The sequence below is a fragment of the Aethalodelphis obliquidens genome, unplaced genomic scaffold (genome assembly GCF_003676395.1).
Source record: "Aethalodelphis obliquidens isolate GAN/ISIS:26980383/991018 unplaced genomic scaffold, ASM367639v1 scaffold44, whole genome shotgun sequence".
Classification (NCBI taxonomy): domain Eukaryota; kingdom Metazoa; phylum Chordata; class Mammalia; order Artiodactyla; family Delphinidae; genus Aethalodelphis; species Aethalodelphis obliquidens.
Window position 1 is genome coordinate 5,451,299 of NW_020837988.1, and position 11,171 is coordinate 5,462,469.

The 11,171-nt window shown below is 55.4% G+C and overlaps 1 long non-coding RNA gene across 1 annotated transcript; it reads right to left on the reverse strand.

Moving 5' to 3' along the window:
• Window positions 1–4,180: 4,180 nt before the first annotated feature.
• LOC113606396 (uncharacterized) lies at window positions 4,181–5,709 on the reverse strand. The gene is made up of 3 exons (XR_003427525.1): window positions 5,401–5,709; window positions 4,589–4,828; window positions 4,181–4,308 (listed from the first exon to the last, which is right to left on the reverse strand). It is a non-coding gene; the product is annotated as an uncharacterized LOC113606396 (long non-coding RNA).
• Window positions 5,710–11,171: the final 5,462 nt, after the last annotated feature.

The following is an 11,171-nucleotide window of genomic DNA, read 5'->3' on the forward strand; positions in this document are numbered from 1 at the left end:
TTTGTTTCCGCCTGGCTGTGGCTCCCACACATTTGAACCCTGGATCAGAAAAGAAAACGGCCGGAGAGATAGACACCTGGAGCCCAGGCGGGGCTGGGAGGGGCAGGGAAGGGATCCCGGAGTCTCCCGAAGCTGGGAGCTCCCTCCAACTGCACCCCAGGGAGGCAGAGGGGCAGAGGGTCCCTGGGATAGGCGGCCTTGCTTCTTTGGCCCTTTTCATGTACGTTGATTAGTCTCCAAAACACCTTCATCTGTGGACACAGGCTCATGTCAGGCTCCTTCCTGCCAACCTGGCAGGGGCTACGTGAGACCATGGAGGCCCAGCAAGGCCAAGGACACGTGGTTGGGAAGGTAATAATGATGAAATTCAAACCCAGGTCTCTTGGTGATTTCCTTCCATAAACATCCCAGAGCATCTCTGTGCCAGGAACTGGGGACCCCAAAACAAAGGACTGTGTCCCTGCCTTCAGGGATGGCCCAGTCAAGCGGGGGAGACTTTCACCAGCACGGTTGTACCACGGCGGGTGTTGGTAGCAGAGGGACAAATGCCGAGAGGGGAGCTCGTCGTGCAGGGGCAGGGACGGGTGGCGGGGAGGGCTCTCGGAGGAGAGACGGGTGGCAGAGTGTTGCGGAGGAGGGGCCAGAGATGTGAAAGCATGGGGCCACGCAGCAACGTGGCAGGGCGGGGGCACGGGCAAGGGTTTGTTTCGGTCGAAGCGTGGGTTTAGAGAAGGGCAGTGTGGGGAAAAGACTTGGAGAAGGAAGTAAGGCCTCGAAGCCAGAGTGCTTTTCAGGGCTTGGTTATTATCACGAAGCCAGCGGGGAGCCCCTGCGGGGCTAGGAGAGCAGCACACAGCACCCTGAAGAATGGAGTGTGGGGAGACCACTTAGTGATGATAAAAAATAAGAATTATAGCCCCGGAGACGTCAGCGGGGGTGCCTCTCAGCACCTTGGTGGCCCGTAGAGTTCATCAGGAGGGCGGAGAAGGAAGGAGGCCCCGTGGAGACCCCGCCCTCCATCCACACCCAACCTGGCAGCTCCCCTCCTCTCCTAGCCAGGGTCCCACGCCCAACACAGGCTCCCGTCCCAGAAGGTATGCACAGGGTGTGGCATTCAGGGACTCCCTCCTCCCGCTGCCTCACTGTTTATTTTTGCGGCGAGCGGGCCCACATGCATGGTTTTTTCTTCCCCAAAATACCTTCTGCAGTGGGTTGACTTGTCTCCCCCAGGATGATACACCAAGTCCTGACCCCTGGTACCTGTGAACGTGACCTTATTTGGAAACTGGGTCTTTGCAGATGCAATTAAGTTAAGGATCTCAAGGTGAGATCATCCTGGAATTCTGGTGAGTCCTGAACCCATGACTGGTGCCCTTGTAAGAGAAAAGACAGGGAGATCGGAGACGCTGAGATACAGAAGAGCCCCAGAGGAGAAGCCTCGCAAAGACGGGAGGAGACTGGAGGTGTAGAGCTACCGAGGGACCCCACAGGTGGCCGCCCTCACCAGAAGCCAGGAGAGAGGCACGGGCCACTCCTCCCTCAGAGGCTCCAGAAGGGGGACTTTCCTGGTGGTCCAGTGGCTAAGACGCCACGCTCCCAATGCAGGGGGCCAGGGTTTGATCCCTGGTCAGGGAACTAGATCCCACGTGCCACAACTGAGAGTCTGCATGCCGCAACTAAATATCCCGCACTCGGGCAATGAAGATCCCGCGTGCTGCAACTAAGGCCCAGCGCTGCCAAATAAATATTAAAAAAAAAAAAAAAAGAGGCTCTAGAAGACACCAACCTATGACACCTCAATTTTGAGAGTAAATTTCTATTGCTTTAAGCCACCACCTTTGTGGCCATTTGTTATAGCGGCCTCAGGAAACGAATACACCTTCCCACTTGGAAACTGAGTTTCGGAAGTCCTCACCCCTTTCACAGATGAGCAAGTAAAAATGCAGAGAAGTTGGGTGGTTGCCAAGGTCCCACAGCTAATGAGCATCAGAATCGGATCTGGGTCTCCCACCTCCCAGGCACTTTGCTTCTCCTCTGTCTCTCTCAGAACCGGGGGAGCTGCCCACCTGACACCCCCCATTTATACTCCTACCTCACGGCTCCCAAGTGGACCATCACCCTCATTGTGCAAAGACAGAAAGCGAGCCCCAGGCCAGAGGAACCCTGGCAATGCCTGGAGGAGGGGCCGGCTCTGGGGTGTCCCTTCTGGAACCTCCCCATCCGCTTTTCTGCGCCCTGCAGCTGGTCCCGAGCATTTGTGTTTTCATTTCTCAATTAATTCACGGCTGCGAAGTGGACGCACAAGTCACTGCGCAAACAGTGGCGTGAATTTTTCATCACCATCATTATGCGGTTCTCGTTTAACTCTGGCTTCAGATTTCCCGAATCATCATTCCCCAGCTCCCTTCCCTTTATAAAAGCACAGCTCTGAAAAGCAGTGGGTGCAGGGAGCTCTGGAATTCTCTGGCCGCCTGGAACTGGCCGAGGTCATCCCGCCCCGCCCAGCCATGGATCAGTCCCAGCCCGTGCTTTTCTGAGCAGAGTGCGGCCACGCCCCCTCCACCCCGGTACCCGTGCATCTGCCTCACTCCCCACGCGGGACCTGAGTTGGTGGAAAAGGGGCGGGCTGGCATCAGACAGATCGGGGTTCACATCCTGGTTCTGCCTGTCCCCAGTCTGCCACCCCAGGCCAGTCATTTAATCACCCCTCTGAGCTCCAGATTCTGCATCAGTAAAATGGGACCCACATGTGACCTCCCTGGGGGGCTGAGGTTAGTGAGAAGTCCACGCGGAAGCCTGACACCGGAGGTACGTGCCGTGAAGTACGAGCCCCTGGGTCCATGGGGCCACCCCTTCTCCAAATGTATTATTCCTTCAGGTGCTGTGAGGGGCAGGGGACTCCACGCTGTCCAGGTGCCGCTGGAGGGGCCGCTCTAAGTCCCGTAGGGACGGGCCTGCCGCTGGAGAGCTGCTGGGAGGGGCCGGAGGTCAGAGGAGCCCCGGGTGACCCACAGCTGCTGCTCTGGCCCAGGAACAATGAGCCAGCGTGCCCTGCCCCCTCCACTGCTCTTTGTGCCCGAGATGCCACTTGGCGGGGACAGCTGTTGGCCTCCCAGTAGCCACTTGAAGTGCAGGGCAGGGAGGTCCAGCAGCTGGGATGGTCCTGCTCTGTCTTTGCCCGGGAGCTTGGCCTCTGGGAGTCGGTGGTTCTAGAAACTCTACTCTGGAAAAGGCATCCCTCTTCCCTAGGGGCGTGGGCCCAGTAACAGGACAAATGGCCCTGCCCACATTTCTCATCAGGGCCTCCTCTGGTCCTCACTGCAACCACTCAAGTTGCTTCTGCCCATTTTACAGATAAAGAAACCAAGTCCCGGAGGGGTGAAGCAACTGCTTAAAGCTCACACAGCCAGTAGATGTCGGAATGGGGACCTAGACTCCCAACCATTGCTCCTAATTACTAGGACTTCATCAGGGGAGTGTCACCATGTACACTGCATTCTCTCTAATTCCCACAAAACCCCAGAAAGAGGCATTCTTCTTTCTCTTCTACAGTCGATAAAACCAAGGCTCAGTGGCTTACCCGAGCTTCCCAAAGACCATCAGCTCGGTCTGCATGACCCCAAAGCCAAGCTCCTTCCAGCTGACCAAGCTGCAGTGCAGGAAAGGGCCCCACCCCTTGCCAGGCTGGTGAGACGACCAAGACCCCTGAGGCCTGTGCCCGGGCCTATCAGTGGGCATGTGGATTATATTTCTAGCCAGAGAGTCAAGGAGACAGGCCCTTTTGGGCTCAAGGGGGTCAGTCTCGGCCCAGGGGTGTCCCAGTAGCTTTTCTCCTCCACTGAGAGAGAGAGAGAGAGGTTGAGATTTTTTAAAATATAAATTTATTTATTTATCTATTTTTGGCTGCGTTGGGTCTTTGTTGCCGCGCGCGGGCTTTCTCTAGTTGCGGCGAGTGGGAGCTACTCTTCATTGCGGTGCGCGGGCTTCTCACTGCGGTGGCTTCTCTTGTTGCGGAGCATGGGCTCTAGGCGCACGGGCTTCAGTAGTTGTGGCATGCTGGCTCAGTAGTTTGGCTCACGGGCTCTAGAGCGCAGGCTCATTAGTTGTAGCGCATGGGCTTAGTTGCTACGCGGCATGTGGGATCTTCCTGGACCAGGGCTCGAACCCGTGTCCCCTGCGTTGGCAGGCGGATTCCTAACCACTGCGCCACCAGGGAAGTCCCGAGATTGAGGTTTGAAGATACTACACTGCTGGCTTTGAAGATGGAAGGTGGAACCATGAAGCAAGGAATGCAGGCGCCTCCAGAAGCTGGAAGAGGCAAGGAAACAAATTCTCCCCTAGAACCTGCAGAAGGAAAGCACACCTGCCAACACCATGATTTTAGCTCGGTGAAGGCCCTTTCTGACCTCCAGAATTATAAGACAATACGTTTGTGTTGTCTCAAGCTACTAAATTTGTAGTAATTTGGTACAGTAACAATACGGAAATGACGACAGAGGGGAAAGTCACTGATAAACAGGCAGTTGAATCCTACGATGTGGGACACAGGGGCATTTGCAGAACTACTACAAGACCACTTAGCTCTCACCTGGATGGCAAGGACAGGTTTCTGCGAGGATGAGAAACACAGCTGTGACAGGTAGAGCGTTGTCAAGGTGGTAAAGGACAATGTTCCCAGCAGCAGCAGTGCATTTGGGAAACCGCTTCTGGTTCTGCAGGGCTGAATCTGGCAGGTCGGCTGTTGAAAGAGGTTCAAGGTGCTGGGGGCTTGGGAAGGGCCTTGACTCTGAGGCCTTGGGACTCACAGAAGGAGCTGGCAGCACTGGGTCTGCTCAGGGTAGAAAGTCAAGATAAACCATAATTATGAGCAAAGTTCTAATCTATTCCTGCGTCCCGGTGAATGGTCCTGTGTACCTCCTGGGGTGCATGAGCCCCTCACCCTCACTTGGAGGAGGGAGGGGAAGGTTTTTCTAGAACACAGGCCGCCAGCTGGTCGCCGACACCGTGATGGATTGGTTCTCCCTGCCCCGGCCTGGTGCACTCACTGTGATGAATTGGGGTCAAGGTCACAGGTTTGACCTGCCTTTGGGTCAATGGAGTTGGGAAGAAAAAGTCCATTTTCATCACGAAAGACTGCCCTCTGGTCTGTTATCTCTAAATGATTCTTGGGTCACAAGGCACACAGACAGGGTACAGATGGAAAAACCCTCCAGGACCTGACTGTTGACAGGGAATCAATGGTGCCCACGCTGTGTACAAAGCCCAGCGGGTGTGGGTGGCAGGAGCGGGCAAGCAGAGGGCAACCCCTCCCCGCTCCCTGCCTGGGCAAACCACCCTGACCCCTGGGTGGGGGGCGGGGGATACGGCAGGGCCCCGGGGGAGAAGCTCGCCCACCGTGACCTTCCCTCCTGTTGGGTGTTCATCAAATCCATCCAGCTGCCCTTGCTCTCGCTCCTTCGCTTGGCTTTGAATTCCATCTCTGGCCCACGACTCCCCATCTAGATGAATGGTTCCAAGCACGTGGGGACTCACCCACTGTCTCAGTCAGCTCGGGATCCACGGACGGGGCATAAACAGCAAATATTTAGTTCTCTCAGTTTGGAAGGCTGGAAGTCCAAGATGCAGGTACCAGCATGGCTGGCTTTTGGTGAAGGCTCTCTTCCTGGCTTGCAGAGGGCTGCCTTCTCACTGTGTCCTCACATGGCAGATAGAGAACGTGTTCTGGTCTCTCTTCCTCTTCTTATAAAGACACTAATTCATCATGGGGGCCCCACGCTCATGACCTCATCTAAACTTAATCACCTCGCCAAGGCCCCGCCTCTTAATACCATCACACTGTGGGACGACCTTCTCAACACACTCTTCACTCTGACCCCAGGATGAGAAATTAGAAAGCCACCTCCGTGTGGCTGCTTCTCAAATAATACCCACATAGTAACACACGGGTTCGAGGTCTGGTCCGGGAAGATCCCACATGCCACAGAGCAACTAAGCCTGTGCGCCACAACTAAGCTCTAGCCTGCGCTCTAAAACCTGTGAGCCACAACTACTGAGCCCATGCACCACAACTACTGAAGCCTGCGCACCTAGAGCCCGTGCTCCACAACAAGAGAAGCCACCGCAATGAGAAGCCCATACACCTCAACGAAGAGTAGCCCCCGCTCGCCGCAACTAGAGAAAGCCCGCGCGCAGCAACGAAGGCCCAACGCAGCCGTAAATAAATAAATAAATTGCATCTCTTGGATGAATGACTTGGACGGCTTGGGTCTGACGCGCCATAGAGTTGGTTTTATTGATCTGCATCAAGTCTTTGATTTACCCTGAGCGGAAATGCAGCTTCATGGGGTTTGATGACCTTATCTGTTATGAGACTGTTTTGAAGACACTGACTGGGACCCCACCCCTGTCCCCTTCAGAGATCTCACAGGGATCCCTCTCAGACCTCAGTGTCAGAAAAAGCTTCTTTTGGGATTGTTCCAACCTCATAGACTTCGTGAGTCTTGTAACGGGTGGATTTCCCTTTTCGCTTTGACTGATAGGAAGCTCAGAGCCCAATTTTCAGTCCACTTTGAGCACATTTCTGTGTACCACACTCTTGGTTCATTGTTCTGTTTGTTCAAGGCTTGTTTTCTCTCTGATCTATTTTTTGTCCTACTGTATTTTAAGTATTTTTGTAAGCTGCCTCCAATCCTTTTTGGAACAAAGCAGGGTAAAAACAAATCAAAACAAAACAAAACAAAACAAAATTCAGCAGAGCCCTGTGGGCTTGGCGGGCCTTTTTTTTTTTTAAAGATAGATTTTATTTTATTTATTTATTTTTGGCTGTGTTGGGTCTTCATTGCTGCGTGTGGGCTTCCTCTAGTTGCGGCGAGCGGGAGCTACTCTTCGCTGCGGTGCGCGGGCTTCTTATCGCGGTGGCTTCTCTTGTTGCGGAGCTCAGGCTCCAGGCGCGTGGGCTTCAGTAGCTGTGGCACGCGGGCCCAGCAGTTGTGGCCCGCGGGCTTAGCTGTTCCGCAGCATGTGGGATCTTCCCGGGCCAGGGCTCGAACCCGTGTCCCCTTCATTGGCAGGCAAATTCTTAACCACTGCGCCACCAGGGAAGCCCTCGGTGGGCATTTTTTAACAGAGCAAGTTCATTTCAGGGTTGGAGTCCCGCCGGGAAGGCAGCTCTCCCTGGCTCCTCCTGCCTCTCCTGGGAGTCTCCGTCTTGGAGAACAGAAGCTCCGTGTGTAAGAGCAACAGGCTTCAGAGGCAAAGCCTCCAACCTCCATCTGCCTGCAAGTACCTTTCCTCCCCCAAAGCGTTCTTCCCAGTCTCCCATCTGGCTGTTGGCAGGAAGCCACAAGGCCTTGAGAAGCCTGCAAAGGGGAAGTAGAGAGATAAGCTCTCCTGCTTTTATTCCTAACTTGCTTTCCTGCATCTTTTTTTTAAAATTCTTTCTTTTTTTGTTGAAGTAGAGCTGATTTACAGTGTTGCGCCAGTCTCTGCTGTACAGCAAAGTGCCTCAGTTATACACATAGATACGTTCTTTTTTTAATTATGGTTTCCATTATGGTTCATCCCAGGAGATTGGATATAGTTCCCTGTGCTATAGAGTAGGACCTTGTTGTTTATCCACGCCTTCCTGCATCTTAACTCAGGGTCTCCGGGGTCCAGGGATACTTTGCATGCAGGTTAGCGCTGCGCCAGGAAGGGTCCCCGCCCAAGTGTGGAGTCCGGGCATTTGGGAGGCTGCTGTGTGAAGGCCGAGGTAAGCCGGGGAAGGGTGGGGGTGCCACACACACACCTGAAATAGCCAACCCCGCCCCCTCTGCCACCCCGACAAGGACCGCACTCCCAGCTCTGCCCCACGCAGTCTACCGGCTCAGCCTTTCCCTCGTCTGTCACACCACAGAGCCAACCCAGCCCCGTCCATCTCACAGCCTCTGCTCTGCTCCACTCACCAGACTTCAGCCAGTGCCGCCTTCTCCAGCCTCTGTCTTCCCAACTGTAAAATGGGTGGAGGCTGGTGGTGAACCAGATGCTAAAATGTGAAGATCCTACGAACCCCCTTCCCGCGGGTGCCCTGAACCCCTCTATTCCTTTCCTATCCCTTGTGTCCACTTTCTTCTGAGAACATGGTGCAACCCTGGTGAAGAGGAGGGGGTGGCTGGGGTGTGAGAATGGAGTCGAAGGGGAGCCCTATGGGACCAGCCTGGACCCCAGCAGGAGCACGGCCCTGAGGCTGTGGACAGAGACAGAGGCCAGCCCTGAGTGACCCTGGGAATGGCAGGGGCTGCTCTGCTCAGCACACTTGGCACTACCTGCGGGGCCCTTTGGATGATGGAAAGCAGCAGTAGCTGCTGAAAGGGTCCTGGAGCTGCCAGCGCCTCACCTGGCAGGAAGCACAGCCCCCTTTCTCTTGGGCACACCCCTACCAGCGGGGCTGTCAGCTCGGCCTCTCTCTGCACTGCTCTGCCCAGCAGGTCACTGGCGCCGCCTGGTCATTTCGGGCCCCAAAGCGGACATCACAAGATTGGGACAGTGATTGCAAGGAAGGGCTTTGGAGCCCGCGCGTGGGTCCGTATCCACTTCCTCCACTTGCTAGCCCGGTGGGCCAGTGGCAGTCCTAGAACACACAGCCCTTATCATGTGAACAGTGCAGAACAGCATGTACCCAACAGATTAGAACAGAACTCCTTGAGGAGCTGGGGAGGCGGCGGGGAGACACCCCAGTGATGGCTGGACCAGGGTGGGACTCATCCCAGAGCATCTTTGGGCCATGACTGCAGCCTTGCCTGAAGCAGAAGGTTTTGGGGTCCCATCACATTTTTGGAAGTATTCGCTGCGATCTGAATTAAAATTACTAAATGATTACCCAGAAAGAGTTCCCAGCTCTTGCTTTGAGTTGTCAGAGGTAGAAGGGGCCCTACAGAACATCTTTAGGGTAAGATGTGCCCTGAGGGGGCCCTAGGCTTCTCCGGCAAAACCCAGAGACAAAGGGGAGGGAGAAAGGATCCGCCCCCAACCAGGGAAGCTCTTGTTCAGTCTGTTTGGGTACCTCATGACAAACAGAACTTCTGGTAAAAAGCTGAAAACGACTGAGCTAGTGCCTAACTGTAAAGATGGAGAAACTGAAGCCGCCCAGAGAGGGAAAATAACTGGCCCAAGTCCACACAGCAAACCAAGGTTAGAGTTGGTGGCTAGGCTCGTCCCGTCTGGTTATCCCATGCTTGTCTGGCGCGCCCATTGAGCCCCCAGTCAGAAAGCGTGCTCCCAAAGTGTGGGTCCAGCTGGCCCCTGGGTCTCCCCAAACAGCTAGCGCTTTCCCATCAAGTCAAAAAGCAGGTCTGCAGCCCTGGGGAGGCTGGCTGCTCCCAGACCCTCAAGAACCTGGGTGAGTGGATGTGGGTGGAATGGGGGGTGGGCGGTACAGTTTCTGGGAGGCACAGCTGTCACCCAGGTACCATCCCCCTGAGCCTTCCCCCCAGAGCTGGGGGACCCCATCACTCCCGCTGGGCTTGGGTGTGTGCCCATCCCCCCTCCCTCCCCCGGGGCCACCACCCCACCTACTCATAACTCTTGTCTTAGCCACATCCCTCATTACCTCTAATGAGCCAATCTAGGGACAGAGGGACCTGGGCGACATTTTAATTATGCTTCTAATTGCTTCCCAGGGGGAGGCTGACTACATGCCCAAATTTCTCCCCGGGAGAGGGGCAGGGTTTCCTGGAACTCAGCTGCACTGGGGCCCCCAGGTGAAAAGGAGGGCATACAAGGGGCTTCAGGGGCAGAGACGGACCCACCCAGGCTGACGTTCTCTCCTTAGAGACGTGCCCACGTCAGAGGGGAAGAGGTGAGGGAGGAGCTGGACCAGGGGCTGGAGGGGTTCCCAGGTCCCACCCAGGGCTGACACACCCCCTTCTCACTTCCCCAAATAAAGAAGCTTTGAGGTGCCTGTGAGTGTGGAAAGGGTTTCGAATCAGTAACGTTCTGACTCTGCCACTCGGTGACTTTGGAGAAGGTGGCCATGTGGCCTCTGGAGCACATCTCTGCTATAAAATGGGGACACCAGAGTCTACCTACCAGGGCCACGAGGCTGAACGGAGACCACACCCCCTGTAAGTTGATTCTCCAGGTCAGATGGTGAAAGGGACGAGGGGAAGGAGGGCGGCACCTTTCCCGGCTGCAGCCCCACACGGTCCGGGTCCGGTACCTCCCTCGGTTTAATAACAACTTGGGGGACTTCCCTGGTTGCGAAGTGGATAGGATTCCGCGCTCCCAATGCAGGGGGCTCGAGTTCGATCCCTGGTCAGGGAACTAGATCCCACATGCGTGCCGCAACTAGGAGTTTGCATGCCACCAACTAAGGAGGCTGCGTGCCCCAACTAAGAAGCTGGCGAACCGCAACTAAAGGAGCCCTGGATCCGCAACTAAGGAGCCTGCCTGCCACAACTAAGGAGCCCACGTGCTGCAACTAAGGAGCCGGCAAGCCGAAACTAAGGAGCCCGCCTGTCGCAACTAAGACCTGGTGCAACCAAACAAATAAATAAATAAATAAAAACCAAAAAAACCTTGGCAAACACCACGGCAGTGACTGTGTCTGCAGCCCAGCCCTGTAAGAACAGCACGATGCCCATTTAACAGATGGGGAGGATGAGGCACAGAGTGGCTGCATGACTAAGTGCCCGAGGGCCCCCAGTGGTAAGTGGCAGTCGGGACACCAAATCCCAGAGCCCACAAGGGCCTGCCCAGGCTGATGGGCACGTGAGACGTTGTCCTTCCAGAAGCTGGAGAGTAGTGCAGGAGGGGCGGGCCCCAAAGAGACAGAGAGAGAAGCCCCCTCAGGCCCCCGAGTGCCGTCGGGGCTCGGGCAGCCCCAGCACCCTGAATCCGCACCCTCACCCCTATCCACCCCTCCCCGACAAAAAGCAGACACAGACACCAGGCATGCTGTAAGGCCTTTTATTTTAATGTTTCCTTGCTGTTTTAACATTTTCACGGAAAAAAAAAATACACAGTTTAGAATCTGGAACTGAGCGCTGTCTAGATGGGTTTCAAGGGCGGGAGCTGGCAGGGGCTGCACGGCTGGAAACCAGTGAGCACCCATTTCAAGAACTAAGGTGGTGTCTGAGTCCAGATCTGGCAAAACTCAGGAGGCAGGGCAGCTGCACCCGCCGCCAGCCCTGGCT